The 8,826-nt window shown below is 35.0% G+C and overlaps 1 long non-coding RNA gene across 1 annotated transcript; it reads right to left on the reverse strand.

Moving 5' to 3' along the window:
* Window positions 1-368: 368 nt before the first annotated feature.
* Window positions 369-2,245, reverse strand: LOC147544783 (uncharacterized). The gene is made up of 2 exons (XR_015223590.1): window positions 1,853-2,245; window positions 369-793 (listed from the first exon to the last, which is right to left on the reverse strand). It is a non-coding gene; the product is annotated as an uncharacterized LOC147544783 (long non-coding RNA).
* Window positions 2,246-8,826: the final 6,581 nt, after the last annotated feature.

Here is an 8,826-nt window from a genome sequence, read left to right on the forward strand (position 1 = left end):
TGCAACGAAAATCTGACTGTCTTGAGCATCGGAGAGTTTCCTAAGTTCCTTACAGGTTACACCCCTGGATTAAGAGGAATAAAGCGGATTTCGACGTAGCAGTCTTAACCCCTTAATTGATTCTAGAAAGACAAATTTTAACATCATCATGAAGTATAAGCAACCTGGATATGGATTTTATGAGAGAAAGAGAGATGAGAGAGGAGGGAGGGAGAGAAAGAGAGAGTTTGGTTAGAAAGAAACTTGAAAATTAGATACTAAAATTTTTGTTGTCATTTTAACCAAAGAAACTTGCCTAAGAAGGGCCAATTTCCTTGTGTACATGGTTAAGAAGACAACATAATTTTATAGATGTTCCTAAGAATCCATTGCAAACTAAATGAAGTCAATGTGATTTAAGCTCATTACACCGCAACCCAAAAGCTATCCACTTTCTCTTTTGAAAATGGCTATTTGCAATAAAAATCTGATCCAAGCTAGGCCCAAGTTGGCCTATCAAGTGGTTTGATGAATGTTTTTTTTTAATTGCAAACATCATATTATTTATATAACAAAGTTTACATAAAAGTAAAGTTACAAAATCAGAGTTAATAAAATAAAAGTATAACTCTGAGCACACCCTCCAACTTGTAACTTTCACAGTTGTAATCAAAACCGTCACATAAAACTTCTCAGAACCGGTCGTCTCCCGGCCAACTTGAGACCAAAACCACGATCGCTCGAAAGAAACAAAGAAATCTATTGGTGAGCAACCGCCAAAACACAACCTCAACTAAATCCACCACTTAAAAACCTGAAATAGTTCAAACAACACCACTAGAAGCCTGTGGAAAAAGAAACACATAACTTCAAGGAAGCCGAGTAATATCTTAATAGGGAAACTCGAAGACTCCAAAGTGCCCCACCAGTATTCTCTCGAGGAAGAAAGTATGCCTACCACAATCTAAAGAGATTGTAACGAAACACCTAGTAACATGAGATAATGCCGAAGCCCAAGCTGAAAAGCTCGACAAAGCCAGTAAGAAGGTGCAGATAAACTGCGAATGACGAGACAAAGAACTAAGATTGGTTAAAAGTACGGGCAAGGCTGAGGCCAAATTAGAGGTGCTAACATGAGTCGAAGCCCATAACGTTTCAAAACAGTCGAAACTGTATTATCAGGGTTATAAGGCCAACCTAAAAGAAATAAGTATGTACTCTTACTTTGATCTCCTAGATCGGAAAGAGTGCTCAAAAGATAAAACGATTGGGCCCAATCATATAAAATACAACATATCCCTGAATTAAGCAACTGGGCCCAGAGAAGAAGAAACCAATCAAAGTTTAGGACCAAACTTAAGGCCAACTTAAAGGAGAGGATGAAACTAGGTTCAACACATGTGAGGAAAGGAATGACAAGTGTCTCTGTCCTAGTAATAGATTTGGCCAAGCTCCGTGGTGGTAATAGGTTGCCGGTAGGATATGGAGGTTTTACGGCAGAAGTTTCCGGCCAGAATAAATGCCAGAGGAGGAGACTAGTGTGAAGCATGATAAATCCCGTACACCCTACTAGATCAAAAGGCCTAGCAATAGGTTGTAGAGACCATAGGGAAGTTAACGGAGGATTACCCTCGTGGCTAAAACTGAAGAAGAAAAGAGTAGCAAGCAACATATCCATAGAGGGAGAGGAATCAAGTAGAATTAGAAGACTCAAAACAAAAGAAACTAAATCAAAAGCTACTAATATCTCAAAGGAGAGGTGTTAAGGATAAACCCAAAAACACCAAACCAAAAACAAACTACTGGGATATATTTAGGGATTTGACTAGAAGAAGAAGTTGAAATATGAGAGAAAACTAGATCAAGGACTTACAAGATTTGAGTGTTTATGATCTCCCTCTTTTATGGCTAGGATCGGCCAATCTCTCCTTCCGAGAGAACAAAATCAGAAATCTTCACACCACCATCTTCCTTGAGTAGAAACCTTCCAATCGACATCTAAATTGATTTGGGTCAAATTGTTACATGCTTGTTTGTGTTTGATTATATTTTGTACTAACATATTTGTTTGTGTCATTTCCCCTACTTCACTGGCCTACACAGGGATTCATCATCACTCTTCTTCTATGTTTCTCTCTGTTTTCACTAACTATAATGTTTCAAAGATTTCCCACCCTTCTCTATGTAATTTTCAGATTTGAACTATATATAGTATATGTTTATTTAATTATCAAATTTAAAAGAAGAAAAAAAACTAATAAGAAGAAATGTGATACTTCCCAACTAAAATCCTTTTCCCATTTTCTCATGAATTACTCTGGTTTGATGAATGTTACTTTCTATCTTTATTGCTCATTATTATAAGTAGAGTTATTATCATATTATTGGTTGAAGGTAATTTTATTTGTCATTTGAAGGTTATCTATTGAAAATCCACCTGATATAGATAATTCAACTACACAAATTAAATGAGTTTGGTTAGATGGTTGTTGTGATATCAAATTGATTTATGAGATAAAAGAAGACCCACTTGGAAATCTTCAAAACAAAATTGAACCTTCCTCAATTAGGTGGTCCAAATCACCAACAGAAAATCATTCCAAGTGGGAGATATTACTATGCAGGGTCCTACCAATTTTTTTTTATGACAAAAATGCTTCTTATGTTAGAATCTTCTAAACCAAACATTCATATTTTCTACAGAATATAATGTTGAAAAATGAATAAGATGGTTGTTTCTTTTTTCGGAAATTTGACTACAATGTACGATAGTCATTACAATGGCATTGATACATCAATCATGTGATAAACACGATAACCGCCAAATTTTAACAAGAACATGCCTAAAGTCAAACAAAACTACGGCCTTAAGGCCAACTACATTATTTATACTTTAATAACCCAAATTCAATAACCCAAGAATTCCACCTCCTCTGATGATTGAACCCGGGATCTCCGAGGATTTTGTTGAAGTATATGTCAAACACTTTAAACTACTTGGGCAATCAAGTGTTGACAATAAGATGGTTGTTAATTGTACACAATTATTATCCTATAGCGAAAACTAATCAATGCATAGTTTGTAGAATTATTTCTATTTTAGCCCTTAGTTTGTGATTAGCTTTCTTTATGACCTCATATTTTTTGTAAATTCAAAATTGCCCCCTTTTTGTACAACCGTCATTAACTTTAACAACTGACTTTTTTGTTTCTCGAATTACCTTTCCTCTAAAAATTAGTTCATATATGTTCTTCATCTCTTACTTCTTCTTCCTTTTTCTCTCTCTACGCTTGGCATTCTTCTAAAACTGAGTTCTAAAAATTGGGTTCATACATCATATCATATAACAACAACACTTCTGCGACCAATAAGTCTGAAACTGAAAACACAGTGGACGCCCATTTGCTGATGAAATCTTCGGGTCAGGTAAGAAGAAAATTATAAAAGTAGGTTTTAGTATGCAAAATTGTAAGCTAATTGAGCATGCCCGTTAACTGAAGTTGAAATATTTGAAGGAAGATAACATTAATGTGAGCGTTGTTGCTATGGGAAATGAGAAATTGAAGATGTCAATGCAAGAGATTATATGACCGCCATTCGAGATGACTGGATGAGAGAGGAAGAGAACATATAAAGGATATATTACATGTTCATTTATGGGTTGGGAACTTTGGGATGGTGTATTCGAAAAGCAACCATTCACTACAAGTTCTAAAAATTCAGCAAGGATAGAGTAGAAGATGGATAGATTAAAGAGAGGAACCAGGGCAACCCGACCCTGAATTCCACAGTCGTAGGTACTTAGCAATCCCAAACTTTCTTTTTCTTCCCGCTTCTTTTACTTGCCAGCCTACGGTACGGCACCTGAAAAAAGTTCGGGTGATCCACGAATTAAATTAACCATTCTATCTACAAAAGAAGATCAATGGGGGATACTAAAGTCGCTCTCACTGAACTGTAGGTAGCAAGCGTGTTCATTTTGGCTCCCGAGCGAGAATGAGAAAGAGGTGATGCACCATCCTTGCTGCACGTCAAGGTGACACTCTACCGTTGAGTTATATTCCTTCCCTGCCCCCTTTTCTTTCTCTCATTCAAAACTGTGCGTACCTCCTCTACGTACTTGACAACCCATCTTTGTCTCAGTATAGTTTTTCAGCGGTAATCCTTTTTTCTGATATTAAGGTGGGGAGTTGAACCAAGAATTCTCTTTCTTCATCATTAATCGAATCACTATTCGTCATTCTTCTTCTCCTTCTTCTTAATCTGCATGTCATCTGATAAAGAAATTACTTAACCAATTCTGCTCTACCAATCAACCTAACTTACACAATGCTTTGATATATAAAGTGAAAATTAAAAGATTTGATGAAATACCCTTTCTAAGAGCATCTCCAATGCAAAACACAAAAAAAAAAAAAAAAAAAAAAAATCAAATTGTCCTATATGTCAAGACTAAATTGAGTTTCTCTTTCCTAGATGTCAATATTGAGTTTCTTCTTGAGATATCTCAACATTAAATGATTCCACATCATTTTGAGATCCAAATTGAGTGTTGCATTGGAGAAAGTTATTTACAAAATACTAAAAAAATCCTAGGTGGCACTTTGAGTTTTGTCCTTTTAGGTGTTGCATTGGAGATGCTCTAACATCACAAGACTAAAACAATAATACTTGATTTAACTTTAGACTAAAGTGTCTGAAAATTCTCAAGTACCCAAGCGAAGAAAAAAAAAACTCAATGTTCGTTTTTCAATTCGACAAGAGAAAACAACAAAAAAAGATTCAGAACCATCACCTTATATCTAACATTGAAACTTTAGTCGGTGATGGACAACCTCCTTTGAATGCTTCAAATAATAATGATCTAAGAGTACAAGATGAAGGAAAGGAAAAACATTAAATGAAAACATTAAATGAAAACATTACTTTGATCTTATTTACTCTTTGTGAACTTTTCAATTCAATGGACTACGTATTCTATAGGTTAATTCTTGCTACATGATATACAACGAAATGTTTCTTTTGATTGATATTCTTTTGGACAAAGTAACAAATATAATTGCGACGTGCAACTTTCGCAATGTTAATAGGTATGCTCTTACTTTTCATTTTTCGAAATAATTTATCAGTCAACTTTAATTTAGGTAATTGCACATGTGGTTTGTGACAATAGTGATGCAAAACTTTACTTTGACACCGAAAATTGTCTTTACATATTACTTTCTACGATTAATATATTTACTATAAGAAGAAATTTGGTTTATATAAACTTTAGAATAGTCATGTATAGTTTCAAATCCTGGCTCTACCCTTGGTTGGAAGCCACAAACTTCACGTATCCCGACCCTAGTTTGGAGAATGACTTGACATTATATCCCTTTTTCTTTGCCGAGAGATTCATAAAGGGAGATTTAGTAAATGCCTCCCATTTATTTAGCAATATTAGGACTTCACCCTTAAAAACATTATCGTTCCGGTGTTAACCCTCAAAGGCTCTTTTTCCGTCAAAACCTCGTTAAGTAATGGGTGTGCGAGTCACATGCTTCTCATAAGAGGAAAATACCCCCAATATAATCTGACGGTCAGTAGAGCCTTACACGATCAATGACCAAGAACCGAGTCTATATAAACCCTAGTTGCTATCCAATCTTCATTTCGAATTCTTTGGAAAACTTTGGAAGCAGATGTAAGTGTTAGCCAACTAGCTAAAATCGATGGGAAGAGGGTCAAAAACAGCTTCAAGTTCCAGGTATATCAAATCTTATGGATTTTCAAATGGGGGGCCTTTACTAAATAGCATATTTACAGTGAGATGTTTTACCTAACTTAAGTTGTTACTGATGGACGATGGTATTTGAAAAGTAATGGTGTCGAGTATTTAGAAAAACCCAGGGAGAAAATATTTGAGTTGTAAATACCTCAAATGTGATAGTTTTTAGTGGCTCGATGATGCAAAAAAACTAGTTGAAACTCAACGTGTAAGGCAACATCGAATTGAGGGATGTTATGGTTGCGGTGAGGTAGGTCATTGGAAGAAAGATTGTCCCATGAGTAGGAAAGTCACGGACGAGCAGGTAGCTCGTCCCAAACTCAAATTATAACAACAAACAAATATGACAAGGAGTCAAAGACTATCTTATACATAGAAACATCACAACCAAAAACTAAAAGTGGAAATTGCAGTAGAAGATGAAAACAACAATATGAAAGAAACCCTAAACTCGAGACTCAAAATAGCAAATACTCAGTGTATACAAATCAATGATTCTAGTTCAAATGGTAAGTAAATAAATAATGATGTTTGGTTAAAAGATACTTACAAACCACGTAGAGAAGCCATTACTCGTCCAGTGATTTAGGTTGTTGAAGACAACCCATTTGTAAGAATCGAACGAACCAAGGTTACACGACTGACCTAAGAGAGAAACAAAAATGGGCATGAATACAATGAAACCTTATCAAAACCCCTTTGATTCTGCCCGATTCAAGCTTGGAGGTAAGAAAATGATTTTAGGGTTTCGTCTGTGCCTTTCGTAAGAGAGAAGTCGAATATCCCAAAAGTAAAACCTGATGGTAGTTCCCACCTTCAATTGAGTAGGTGAGCAGTTGAAGGAACGGTTTAAAGCGAAGGACGAAGTCTTGGTCGTTGACCGTGTAAGGCTCTACTGATCATCAGATTATATTGGGGGTATTTTTGTTTGATGAGAAGCACGTTACTCGCACACCCACTACTTAACGAGGTTTTGACGAAAAAAGAGGCTTTAGGAGTTAACGCCTGAACAATCATGTTTTTAAGGGTGAAGTCCTAATATTACTAAATAAATGAGGGGCATTTACCAAATCTCCCGCAATAACATTAGTATTTGGAATCACAATTGGATTCCTACCATTTCCCCCACAACCTAAGATAGAAACTCGTCCTTTTTACACGTCTTACAACTGAATAGAAGTAATGCTTGGGAGTTCTCCATCTCACTCTTGAATTCACATTGTTAAGCCCATCCAAACCATTGACATTGACAAATAGGAGATGACAATCCCATATGGGGCAATAACAATTTCAATACATATACATGAGATCTTAGACTTCATCTACCACCGCAGGTTAGAATTTTATGTGGACTATTTAAAATTATACCTCTTAATGCTCTATTTCAATAGCGATGTGGCATTAAAACTCTTCTAGTTAAGAAAATTGGTAAATTCATAGTTAATAATGTATTGTGACTCTTGTAGTCAAACTGAAAATAGAGAAATGCTAGACTTACAACTAAAAATCTGAAAAAAAAAAAAAAAAAAAAATCCAGATCTAGTTGGCATCCTTGGGATTTAAATAACATTTAAAACCACTTTTTCTCTTCCTAAAGTATCCTCATCCCTCTCTCGTTTCTCTCACTTAAGTTTTTTCTCTCTGAACTTTTATCTCTCTAAGCTTCAAATTTTTTCTGATCACAAGTAATTTATCCTTCTTTTTGTTTTCTTTCTTTCTCTTTCTTTTATTTTAAAGACCGCCCAAAATTCTAACCACTCGGATCATCAAACCATGAAAGCAACCCAGAAGTAAGATCATATAGTCATTTTTCCATCACAAACAAGATTCCTCCCTCTCTCTCTCAATCCATCTATATGTATTGTTGAAATGTTGAAATGTTGAATTGATCTTAAGAGCATGTAAAGTCATGATTTGTTGTGACCACTGTTTTATTTGTTAAACTAGGTATATAGGTTTCATGAACAAGAATTTGAGGGATAGAAAGAGACTTTTATAATCGATTGAGAGATTTCTAGGATTGATTGTGTGATTTTCGTGATTGATTGTGAGATTTTCGTGATTGCTTGTGAGACTTTAGTGGTCGATTGCGAGTTTACATAAATGGATGTTAGGGAAGAAAGAGGTTACTGAGTATGAAAAATTGTTCAAGTTTGATTAGAAAAATCTGAGTGCTATAGATCAAACACTTGATAATCAAAAGAACATTTTGCTCGTTCACCAGCCCTAATTCACTTCTCTGACAAATAGTTCATTTTCTCCCTCCAATTGAAAGTTCAATCAAAATTACCATCAAGATGTTCAAGGGTATTGGATGTTTCAATGAGAACTTTCAAGTACCAAGCAAATTTTACGTCTAGATAATTGGTGGAAGATTCCTAAATACAGATCTATTTTAAGAATAAGACAAGTAAAAGATGAAGAAGAAGTTACAGTTGATTATTTATTAGAGATAAATAGGAGGATGAGAGGGTACTTACGGGAGAGAGAAAGTGGTGTTAAATGTTATTTAATTCCCAAGGATGCCAATTAGATCTGGATCACTTTTTCCAGATTTTTAGTTATAAACATCACATTTCTCGTGAAAATATTGGACATGCACTGCTTCATTGTGCTTTCGCTCGTAATATTTGGTTTCATTTTAATATAAATGAACAATAATAGAGAACAAGAAAATCTAGACATACTCTAGACATTCATTCTATGTGGCTTGTTATGATTCGTGTTTTTGATAATTCTAATTCACTAGAGAACGAATCACCGCAAACCACATAGGATGTATGTCCTATTCTGATTTATTTGGAAAACTCACTGCAATAGATGTTTTGCGCAAACTATTGTAATTTAGATGTTATAAATCAAATTTTAGCTTTTCCCAAAGATCCTACGAACAAAGAAAACACTTCTACAGATCATATTCACACGAGAACTCAACGAACCCTCCTATATTGCCTTTCATAAAAAGGATTATTGGTGCGCCCTTTAAATCTTTAAATGATTACATACACATTAGAATGATTCTACAAATTAGTTAGCTCTAAGTCTCTCTTTTTAAAAGTTAAATATCTCCAAGCCA

This window comes from Eschscholzia californica, unplaced genomic scaffold (genome assembly GCF_041429995.1).
Source record: "Eschscholzia californica isolate CP2 unplaced genomic scaffold, dmEscCali1.0.p SCAF_4, whole genome shotgun sequence".
NCBI lineage: Eukaryota > Viridiplantae > Streptophyta > Magnoliopsida > Ranunculales > Papaveraceae > Eschscholzia > Eschscholzia californica.